The following is an 11,976-nucleotide window of genomic DNA, read 5'->3' as shown; positions in this document are numbered from 1 at the left end:
GTAGGAAGAAAGAGGACAAATGCTGGGATACAGAAAGTAAACATCAAATGAGGGGACATGCTAGGAATGGCAGTTTTTGCTGTATCATTCCTAGGTGTCAATGAATGCTATTGCTGTTGTAAAGTATGTAAATATAAATTTCAAAGTCCTTCTGCTTAAGCATGTCTTCCTACTAACTATTTGTTGTGAATGAGTGTTATAGTCACTTAAGGAATCATGATTAGAATCATGTAATCAAAAGTCTGTATTACATATTAATGACTAGAGCTAGATCAAACTCGATTCAGATTCATTGCATAATTTGCCATGATTACAGTCATCTTTTTCTGTTGGTCAGGTCAGAAAAGTCCTGTTAAAGGCATACAACTATAATTTCTCATTTAGGATTAAAGGAAACCTTAGGAGGAACGGCAAAAACGTACTTTTATCACTTACAAGATATGTGATAAAAAATACAAATCATATTAAAAATGCATGTTGTTTAAAAGGAAACATAATTTTCAATATTTTTAGGGAAGTGTAATATGGTACCAGTGGAGTAAGCTGGATTTTACAGGCAGAGTCCTTTGCAGAGCACAGCAGATCTGACTCAACTTGTTCAGATTACAAACTGAGTAACAATAGCTCACACCTTTTGCACATGCTCTCTGCTGTGCTCTGCAAGAAACTTCTAGGTGAGAAGCCCCTGAGCTTTTGGCTGGTTGTCAGTCCCAGGATGTTCACTTTTTCTTTCAGTGTAGGCTAGAGGCAAAAAATGGCAAAAAAAATTTAGGAAAACATTCAAGACAGCTCTTCGTACTGGGTCCTGCACACTAGTGTGTTACTGTGTTTGTACTGCTAAAAAAAGAAACCAAGGCTGAAAGTCAAAGCAGATCAGAAATCACTGTATTTCTATACTATGTGCACTATATGTTGCCATGAGGAGTTTGGCTACTCCTTTGTAGAAAACATTCTCCATCTCGTAAGAATTTGCTGAATGTTGAATGCCTCCCTACTAATTTTGAATATCTGGGCCAAGAAATGTGCACCTGCAAATCCCAATACACAGCTGGAGCAACATTCCAGCAGGCTCCTGCAATGACTCATCAGCTCTGATTCTGTTCATCCCTCCAATTAATGAAAACAATAACACTTGCAAAGTCCAATTTTAATCCTTTTATCCAGAACCACTCGGCCATTGCTAAAAAAATTAATTACTTCCTCTGATATACATGGAGATGCAGAGAACACTTTAAAAGTATATTAATCTTCACTTTAGAGTTGATTTTCATGTCAGTACCTTAGCTTAGTCTATTACATTAAGGACTTGCTTTTAAGGAAAAGTACAATGTTATCTACTTAGTGCAGACTCTTTTATTTCCTCTTTTATTCATTAATTTATGAAATTATCCAAATACAAGGTAAAATAAAATCTATACATATACATATGTAAAATAAAAAACAGGAATTAAGTAATCACCATCAGTCTGGGATTTTGGTCTGCACCTTCTTTTTCAAACTAAACTATCAACAAATGTAGGACAGACAGGAACACTGCATGGTTTTTTATGAATATCTAAGATCCAGATATTACTGATGTTTTCGCATTACAGCTGCCTGATACCTATGGAGTTTCCTTCTGATTTGCACAACGCTTAATGAAAGCAGAATCAGTGCCTTAGAAGATCATAATTTTATCAGAAGTTGGCCTGTTGCCATAACCTTTTTTTCCTTAACCCAACAGTAACTAGGAGTTCTGGGTAGAGGCCTCAGGCACCAGATTTTTAATTTGAGGGATGATGAAGTGGTAAATTATCTCAGCCTTTCCCTTCTGTCAATTAAGCAATACAAAATGCTGCATTATTTGATTATGCCATTTGCTTTATAAGACCTCTGTTATGAAAATGAAACACTAATCGTCACATTTGGTTGCTAACAAAAAGCATATTAGTGAAAGACACAGTTACCACTGGAGTCTTGTCCCAGAAAATCATATGAAATTCTCATTCTTTAAAACTAGGAAAAAAAACCACAGTGAAAACATAAGACATGGATGAACTGTGAGGAAGAACAAACAGACCTGATAAAAGTTACACAATTATTGTGTAACTGCAGGACAGTTAAGAGAAAACACATCTCTGCTGTCAGCCACAGAATTAATCTGGTCCCTGACTTCCCTTCAAGATGTCCACAGCAGAGCCCTAGTGGTGGCCAATGGGTCTGTGAGTTGCTGCCAAACCCACACCTCATCTCTGCAGCAGATCCCTCGCTTCATTCCTGGCAGATCCTTACCACGTGGCCAGAAGGACATCAGCACCTTAGGGGGAGTCCTGTTCTGCTCAAAACACCCCAGTGCAGGACACTATCAGTGCAAGGAGTCCTTGAGCAGCAATCAAGGCAATCCCTCATTCCACCCTACCCACAGTCCCCAATCTACCCCTAATTACAGGCACCAACTGCTGAGGGAGGGAAAGGCTGATTACTAGAGGGTCATTACTGCTGGAAGATCAAGAAGCACCATATGGATGCTGTGAAAAGAGTTTGGATGTGAGATGCAAACAAGGGCGAGGTGTGGCTCATGTTTTGAACCTAGAAAGGGATGGCTCTCACCATCAAACCAAACAGTTGTTGTAGAACCCGCCTGAGGCCTGTCTAAAGCTGGTTGATCCAGAAGCACTTCCGATCCCCTGGGTGAGGGCAGACCAGTCACTTCCCAGCTGCGTCCTGGAGGTAAACTCAGACACATGGTGTCTCCTCCCTGCCCTGGTTTGTGCAGGAAGCAACTTGGAAACTGAGCTGAGAGCTGCCACCTGCTCAGGGCAAGACCTTGATAGTGCTGTGAGAAGATCAGGACCCTCACTGGATAACAAAGCAAGCATCTACCCTCAGCCTAGACACAGCCTAGATGTACCAGATGAACTTACCAGGGAATCTGTGTTCAACAGGGAATGGGAAAGATCCTTGAAAAACAATGGGGCGAGGTTCGTTTGTAGCAGCTATCAGTCCAGGGTGACCTAATAGTGCTGCAATTTCACGTACTCACATTCCTCAATTCAAACCTACCATGAGCTAATCGATGATCCATTTGTCTCCCCATTGGATAGCAAATAATAGGGGTTTAGATGCCAAATAAGAATGCAGTACAACAGGGGAAGTTTAAAGCTCCTATTTATTTGGGACTTCCCCATACTGAGATCAGCAGCGATAGGAGGGCCAACTGAGCAGGAAGGATATAATGGGCTATTGCCTGCTCTTTGCAATCAATTCCTTTCAAATCCATGCAGGATGTAGCCTTGTCATCCTGTTTGAAAACATTCTTCGCATGTTGGAGTTTTCAACGCTAAGAGGAAAGGTGGCCAAAGGGTTTCTTATGGTCAGAGAGATCAAGAGACATATATTTGTGAGGATGAGCGTCACAGAACAACTCTTTATGTCATCCTGCTGGCTCACTGCACCTGTGCAGGCATTGTGTTTTTTAGGAAGTGTTTCAGTTTACAATATCCTGTACTGCTTTGCTGAAGCCAGAGCTATTTACAGCACATGGAAATACTACAACATGAGAAGTGCTGGAATGTACAAGTTCAATGTTCCTTGATCTTTCTCTAGTGTTGACTGTCATGTCTGCACCCACGGAAATTATTTTTTAGCTGTAAGGTGATTCAGTTCGGATCAGTATTTATCTCCCCGGGCAATAATTTTCTTTCAGGTAATTCCTGTTGAGAAGGGTAGAACTTTCATACCTTGCAGAAAAGGAATCACCCCCCCCCCAACAGTAAGGCATGCACAATAATGTCATTGGCCTATGTTTTGGTAAGTCAATTTGGTGCCCAGGCAGCACTTACTGCTTAGGGCATTTTGCCAAATCTCAGCAGCAAAGTCCCCCAGTCTACGCCCAGTTAGAAGCACCAACTGCAGAGGGAGAGAAAGGCTGATTACTAGAGCAAATTCCATGGGAATTAATAATGAACTATAAAGCCCATCCATTTGCATGCTGTGTCATTTTAGTAGCTTGCTTTTAATGGCATTTTCCTTTCTACATTTTTATTTCCATTTTACTTTGAAGAGACTGCATATTTCAAAATTAATTTCCCTAAGTGCTAATACTATTAATTTGTTAATATTGTGGGCGTTTATTTATTCTAAATGACAGTGTAATCTAAAATTAGATATAAACAACTCGCTAGTCAATGTGTTCCAAACTTGTAAATCTTACCAGATATATTACCAGGGAGTGGGCTACCTGAAGTCAAAAACCCTCCCTTTGAACTCAAGTGGGCTGTACGATTACCTCCCTCAGGCAAAATCCCTGGGACTGTTCTATAGCAGGGAGTGCTGGGCATGGTGATTGGCTTTACAAACTAAAACTTTAATTATGAAGTTCACATTTTAAATATGCAACAGTTTTTCAGATAACTTTAAATAGGACCCCTTATTTCTTGTAGGTCAGCGTGTGGAGGGATGGGATCTGTGAGGCCTGTGAGCACCACCAAATACTCTGGAAGCCTTTTAGGGTGGTAGACTTATACTCTGAAAGGCTGCACATCACAAAATAGGCCTTTGACAGAATTAAGTTAGAAGGATTTGTCAGCACTTCTTACATTTCACAGCACAGAAGTGCTATTCCATGCAGAGAGGGTATTATTAATCAGCATGCAAGTTCTTCAGGATGTCATGAATCACAGATTACTGGACATCCTCCTGAATGGCTCCATAAATTCTGACTCATTTTTAAAACAAACACGATACAATAGTAAGCAAGGCCAAACCAAGGTAAATGTGAAAACACTGAGATGTAGAAATAAGATCCCATCCTCTGTCTCCTTCTAGCTTTCCTCCCTTCTCCAAACCACTGGACATGCTGAGAGCTTTGGCATCCCGTCAGGAAGGATTGCCTTTGCATCTCCATGTGAACATCCTACCAAATCAGAGCCTGAGTAAATCTTTGTTCAGGACTTCAGGAACTGGTTGGCTGTGAGTAAACGCTGAGTGAGACAACTTCCTTTCTTGATGGAATTCACTAGGGAATGTATTGAAATATGCTCTGGCATTTTTTTCCAATGATGCATTTTTTAAGTAGTTTTTTTTCATCGTTAGACAGGTCATGAGAGAGTCATCACATGACATTTTTCCATGGTGCCAAGGTCTTTTTTTCCAAAAGCAGTGCCTGTACTGCATAAAATATACAACTGCGATTTGCATGTCAGTTAGGAGTCCAGTTAAAAATGGAATGTACTGAGTAGAAAAGTCATCTCTTCAAGGATAGAAATACAAGACAACCATACATGGCTTGAAATAGAAAGCTGAGCACTAACACCCTAGCTTTAAGTAGATGTGGCTCAAACATTAAACTGAAGATTGATGAATCTACCTGAAATATTTTAAGGAACTCAAAGCTAATGGGAAAAAAGGACACTCTCACTTACAAATCAGATCAAAATGGAGAAAAACTAGATACTGAAAGCAATTTCATTTTTTTCTGATTTATAGTCTTGAACAGACACACAGAAGTGAAATATAAAGATTCATGCAATAGATTTTATAAGTATTCAGTCAGGCTGAATAAACAAATGGTTGGAAAGAAGTGTGATTTTCTGTTCTCTATGCAGTGCTAGCTCAGATCTGGAAAGGTTCATTAGATTCCATATTGACTGCACTTGAAATAAATTTTTGTACTTTTTTTTAATTCTGTCATCAGATTATATCAACTCAAATGTATAATCTGGTTTCGGCTAACACATACCTCTGTGTAGCATTCTGAAAATTTAGACCAAGTAGAAGGAACTGTTCTTAGAGGTTTCAGAGCACTGAATCTTGCAAAATCTTGCAAAAAACCCACTCTGTGTGTTTCTAGCAAACAGGCAGATGTTACTAACTATTTGTTCCACTCCAGCAGTTTTGACAGACATAAGTGTAAGTATAATACACCTATAGTAGACACCATTTTAAAAAAAACAACAAACGAAAGTCAACATTTAACACACCAAATCCCAAATAAAAACTTCCAAGTGTTGTGGATACTTAAGAAAAACAAATTATGTCATTCAGCAGAAAGACTGTTGATTAAGGTTTGGTACACGTCTTTCTTCACTAAAATATGTATTCCAGTCATACCAGTTTTCTTAAGAGGTTACTCAGAACCAATAATTTAGCTAAAACAGAATAGGATTTAAAATATTCACTAAGTGACAAAATTCCACTCAAACATAAGCATCTGATTCTGGACTAAGCAGCAGGAATTTTGCAGCCAAAATTCCTACTGAATTAAGTGGGCGTTTTCTTATTACATTTGCAATGCACCATTTGCATGTAGTTAATAGCCAGTTCGTAGGCTGTTTACACATTTTAAAAGATTAGTCCATTTGCTTCCCAAATGATCTTCCAGGATGATAACATATGTGTGGGATGAGGAGGAAGAGAAAGAAGGAGTTAATGATGGTTATATTCTTCAGATGAAAGTATTTTTGTCTGGGGAGATAAAAACGCTCTATTTATCACAAGCAAATGAATTTTTCCAGCACTGTCATATTATTACCCTATGCAATTTGATCAGTGTTTTAATCACATATGATATGTTGTTTGTTTAGCCAGATGTCAGGTTATCTAATTATATAACAGAAGTACTGGTAAAAATATTACTATAATTGATGTGAAGATTATGAAAATTGAAACACGTATAACAGTTATATTTGTTATTAGGTTTCCAGACATTTTTCTGAAAATGCACTAGGTATCTTATGAAATGGAAGTATCTTTAAAAAAAATTATTTCATATTTTATAATGCTAACCATTTTTAAGCTTTTCCTGTATTTTGTTTCCACTAATACTCTTCAGTCTAAAATAATGCACTACATCTTTGCCATATGTAAGAAAAAGGTGTGTCCTGGATTAGCTACTTCCATCTTTCTCAAATTGCAGACTCCTAAAAACTTTCCTTCGCAGATCCATACCTACTGACAATAAGCATTCTTTTTCTTACTTACCTTTCATAATTGGGCCTCAGAATTGGGCAACAAGGCCCCACAGACAACAGGCTCAAAACTAGTGCTTCAGAAATAAGGTAGCAACTCACTTCACCACTCTGGGGACACTGGGGAACAGAAAAAAAGTCACGTCTTTACAATCTTGGGTGGTTTGGTGGTTTCAAGGTTGGTTTGTGACTTGTATAAGTTGTTAACTAGAGAATATTTGTAGGACTGTGGAATAGGTAATTTCATTTTGCATTTTAAATGTAGATTTTGATAGATATAGCTCACTCCATTTGTGAGAAGAAATAAGTCTCCAGTGTTTATAGAGTCTAAGGCAGAAGCAGACTTAGTTCCAATCTGCAAGGCAGAGGACAGGAACTGTACACCTATGGCAACATCACGAGATGCAGAAGTACACCCTGTAGTAAATACATAGTAAAGGCACGTTTCTATGAGGTCCATTTCTTTAAGTGATTCCTGAATGTAATTTCACACCAGCATCATGTCATTGATATTAATAGTTATTCTCAACCTACAGTAAAATCAGCTGAGAATCAATTTCATAGTACTTAATATGCAAAGGCCAACATAAAAAAAGATGAATCATTCCTTTGTTTATGGTGGGAACAGGATCTCAAAAATAGATTCGTGGCAAAGAAAATGGGTAATTGTTGATTTTAAGCACATGAACAGCAGAGCTCTGCTCAAGTGTATCTACTCTGACAATGTATTCAGTTATGGGACAGACCACGATGTCTGAGGTTATATTTACTCGTTTTGACTGCATGCTCAATTGCACTATTCTGTGGTGTGCTATGGGAAGACTGGTCTGTCCTCTCTGAGTACCTGTACAGATGAGACTTTGTCCCATAAACACAGTAAACTACTTTCAGCTTGGCATGCTGAAGTTTTCTCTCTGCAACCTCTGTTCCAATCAGTGGTAAGGCATGAATCCAGCTTGGAGCACTGATCTGTTCCAGCTGTTGGCATTAATGCAACTTTCATTTTGGAACCAGGAGGTAAATGCAAGACATGAGACATGTTTGAAGGCATTTTGTCAGCGACTTGTTAGCCAGCAGCACGCCTGGCTAACAACGTGCAGATACAAGGGCAGCTTATACAGATTTTCTTAACTGTGAAATCCCATGATGCTGATCATGATGTTGTAGTAAGGCTGCAAGCAGAAAGCAATGAAACAACCCTGTCTTAAGACAAGAAGGGGTGTCAGAAGAGCCAGATCTACAAGAAGAGCGAGGTCCCATGAAGCTGTTGGAAGACCTTGTCCCTTTACTTATCCAGAGAAGATGAAACTCCCTGCCTCCCTCTGCAACCTCTTCCTTCCACCACTAAAAGTCGAAATAGAGCTCTAGTTCTAATCTGCATGAAAATTAAGAATGTGACCAAATTTGGCTTGTCATGCTGGATTCACAAAGTGTTTACAAACAAGTTTAATGGAAGTGAAACAGGGAGCAATTGTTTAGCTTAGCAGGAAGGGCATGAGGAATATGGGATGTGCATGTGATATCTAGATTTGGGACTGAAATCTACACTGTTACCTTTGCTTTATCCTCTATGAACTCTCATTTTCATTATGAGAAGGTCATGTAAAATGACTCTTTCCCAGCCCACATCCACACCCAGCCGACTTCAGCATTTCCTAATTAGGTTATATTCAATCTTTATAATGTGCTTGTAATAGATGTGGTACTGTAGCGTAATCTCAACTGATATTATTCACTTCCCAGGAATGTACAGCTGAAGCTGCTCTGCAGGCTCTGACTTAAAACAATGGGTGTGCAGCTGACAAATAGAGGTAGCTATTTTACATGCCCTGGTCTATTTGGATGCCATTGTTTAAGCGATGTCTGCTGAACAGGTATTCGCATTAGAAAAACAAGCACCATTGCAATTTTCTGATGTGGCAGCTATTTTTGAAACTCATTAAAGCTCGCTAGTGCTTTTCCCATGCAATGAAAAACTGGAATTGCCTGTTGTAATATTGGCTGGCAGGTATGAATGGTTTCAGCTCACATTTTATAATGAAGAAATGAGCTCATGCTATATAATTGTGGGCTATCCCCAAGAATATTTTTATTCAGCGTTATTGTCAGACTAAATTAAAACCGCCAAAGAGCCCAATTTCTCAAGATGCCAGGTGCTCTCAACTCCCACAGTAGTTAATAGAAAGGAAGAGTACTCAGCAGTTTCAGAATTAGTCCCTAAATGCTGATAGTTATGCGCAAATTTTCATATTAAGCAAGACAACATTTTGCAGAGCTCCCATTGTTCTTTCACTCTTCTTTTTCATTGTATTTCTTGATAAACATAATATTTATTCTGTGTCACATCCGTTTATTACATTTATGTGACCTACTGCCATATCCTTTCAAATTACTTTTGTCTTACTTTTCCCCTTCTAAGCTTAAAACAGCCATTAATGTCCTTTTATTGAAAATTAACTAGTGATGCATTTGAAGCTGCTGGTGATCACAGACAGTGACATTTGTCTGGCACTAGATACTTGTTTGCATGCCCTCCTGCCAAACACAGTGGAATTTTCGTTATCTCCCTGAGGTGTTTTGTAAGGAAAAGTGCTCCGAGCTTAGAGGACCAAGAGAAAGCAGATGAAAAAAGAAAGGAAAAGCCCTTTGGGCCAATATGTGAATTACCACCTCCTTTCACCAGATGAATCACCACTTCACTTCATGCACTCCTCCAGGCATTACTGGGCAGCTTGGGAAGACTGAGAAGAGGGGGAAGATTGGTACCTGCACAGACACTTGCTTCCACTTGGCATTTCAGAAAGCAGTAGAAAAAGCAAAAGAAAAGGCAGACTAGCAAAGCCAAATCTTGTGCAGTGTTTGAATATCAAAAAAGTTGAAAGTCAAACATCCATCACCAAAATCCACAAGGTCAGGCAAAAGCCTTGCTCAAACTGTGGGTCAATTAGTCCTTCTTTCCTCCCCTGGGTCCAAGGTGTTATCACCACGGAGGATAATGAGTTAAAGCCAAGTAAGGCCCTCTGAAGCTCAGAGGTCATGGAACAAGAGTCAAAAAAAGGGTTCCAAATATTATAAGTCTTTCAACACTGTTTTCTAGGTATTCTGTTAAATATCCCACTGGGAGACTTCTTTTCATCAAACCTAACCACATTTCTTTGGACTCCCTTCTCCAAGTGATTTCAAATATATAAAGAATTTAGATGAAAAACAGATCTGTATTTTTTCATTGTTTAAAAAATAGTAGTAAATGCTCACTTCTCAGAAGAGTGATAGTGATTTTATTTATAGAAATTCCCAAAGTGACAGTTACACAGATAATCTGTGGCAAACAAGTTGCAGAAGATTTTTTCCCTCAGTCAGATCATATTCTTGCTTTCCCATGCTGTATAATAATTTCCATGAAAAGAAGTTTTATGATGTAGCTCTTATCATTGTTTTCAATTGGTAAGAGCAAACAGTGAGGAAAAACTATAAAGCTGGGGAAAATAAGAGCCTCCAAATAGGATTGTTATAAAGATGGTCTCACTGTTCACGGAGGTCATTGACAGAAGAAACTAGACTAATTTGCAGCCAAGACAGATGTAAGTTGTGTATCTGTTGGGAAAAACAGAAAAAAATACAGATAGTGAAAAAATGGGACTATGGAGCTACCTCAGGAGGTTGTGTATTTTCCATCAATGGGTGATTTCAGGAACAGAGGATAAACGAAGATGTGCGGAAATAGGCTGGGTACATGGTCGACCCACTTGCCCAGAGTGCCACAGGGATCTGGGAGGGACTGTGAAAGGTGGCTGTGAAGACAAATTTGTATGTACTATGTAGCAGCCTGTTTTAGGGAACTCTAAAGGGGCTGTATGTCCCCTGAAAAAGAGCATGGCAATAAGTTGCTTGATCCTCCATCAGGGTACAAAGTGGAGTAGATGACCCCAAAGCCCCTTCAGTTCTGACCCTACAGTTTTATAGTAGTCTACATTGTAGTTGCTCTATAAAGTAACTTATCAGAAATGTAGTATGTTTGGATACGTGTGCATTGGTAATCCACAGGAATTATTAAAAAAAGAGCAAATATTTAGACCATTCCTAGGTAGTATTGTTAAACACTATTTAGCAATAGTATTTCAGAATGCAATCTTCAAGAACACAGGAAAATAGACAGTTTTAGAAAAAGATTTTAGTCACATTTTCTTGTTTATGGTACTATGAAGAGTGTTTACATTAAATTAAACTTAGTTTCCAGAGCTTATGTTTAATCATGTATACTTAAGGATCATGAAACCTTTGTCGAAGTACAGCTTTTAAACACACAATTTCAAAGCATAACAGATTGCTTAACAAACCTCACTAAATTCGTGGTCTAGCTCTAGCTGAAAGACGAGCAAAAGCACCACACACTTGAGTTGGGCATATATAAATAAACCCAATATCATGACAAATAGAAGTTGTCCTGATTCAACAAAGCACTTAAACAGATACTCAAATTCTCTAGATATCACAGGGACATAAGTATTCAAGTATTTAAGTATTCAAGTATGCCTGCCATTTAGGAATCTTGAGACCATGCTTTAAACTCCAGTTTTAATTCCTAATGAGAGATGTTTGAAACGACAAGGAGAGAGGACATAAATCTGTGATCAAAAGAGACTGAACAGCAGAGGATCCCATCACTCTTTCCTGGTGACCAATTCATAACCTGAGTGTTAGTACTAATGCTGATACTTTAGCTGCTAAGAAGTTGAAGATATTCAGAACTGGAACAGAATCCTAGGAACCTTGGTTCTGCCTCTGGCCTCTACATCTGTTCTCCAGGGTTTCTTGTAACATGTTTAGCTGGGAATAGGATCAGCATTTTTTCTGCAGAGAAACTGAAGCTTTGCTCTTAACCATTACTGCCTCAAAACACAAATTGTATTGACATTTTCCTATTAATATGTCTTTTGCTCCTACATAGGAGAACAAACCAGTATTATTATGGCCTATGATGGTACACTTGGGCACAGTGCAGGGAAAAGAACATGCTCCTTTTGCTGGG

Source organism: Corapipo altera, unplaced genomic scaffold, assembly GCF_003945725.1.
Source record: "Corapipo altera isolate COAL_440 unplaced genomic scaffold, ASM394572v1 48b, whole genome shotgun sequence".
NCBI lineage: Eukaryota > Metazoa > Chordata > Aves > Passeriformes > Pipridae > Corapipo > Corapipo altera.
Note: the sequence above shows the minus strand (reverse complement) of the source record.